The 386-nt window shown below is 35.8% G+C and overlaps 1 protein-coding gene across 3 annotated transcripts in view; it reads right to left on the bottom strand.

Moving 5' to 3' along the window:
• The window catches only part of LOC119588503 (substance-K receptor-like), a gene marked incomplete at its 5' end in the record, with an annotated part of 19,283 nt that overhangs the window by 12,061 nt on the left and 6,836 nt on the right, over nucleotides 1-386 (bottom strand).

Below are 386 nucleotides of genomic sequence, written 5' to 3'. Positions count from 1 at the left end.
AACTCGTATTTTACCTTAATTAAAAAAATGTGGAAAATAGATAAATAAATAAAGAGTGTAAAAAAAGGAGAAAAAGACTTTTTCATCAACGATTATCGGAAAAAGGACAGAAGGAAAATTGCATTAAAAGCAAAACGGAAAAAAAAAAAACACACACATGAGAAAAATATTAAAAGTCCCTAAGGGATTTCCCAGAGACACCATTGTATTCCGAGATCCTAGGCCACACAGGGGAATCAAAGAGTCCTTTTCAACATAGTGTTTGATATGAAAAGGCACCGTAATCTTTGCATCAGGTTAGGCAACTTGACCTTTTTGGCCGGCATTTCTGGACGGCCGGGAGGAAAATGGCAGAACTGTTATGCGAAAAGATATGTTTTGAATGA

The sequence above is a fragment of the Penaeus monodon genome, chromosome 24 (genome assembly GCF_015228065.2).
Source record: "Penaeus monodon isolate SGIC_2016 chromosome 24, NSTDA_Pmon_1, whole genome shotgun sequence".
In the NCBI taxonomy this organism is placed as follows: domain Eukaryota; kingdom Metazoa; phylum Arthropoda; class Malacostraca; order Decapoda; family Penaeidae; genus Penaeus; species Penaeus monodon.
This window is presented reverse-complemented; position numbering and strand designations above follow the sequence as displayed.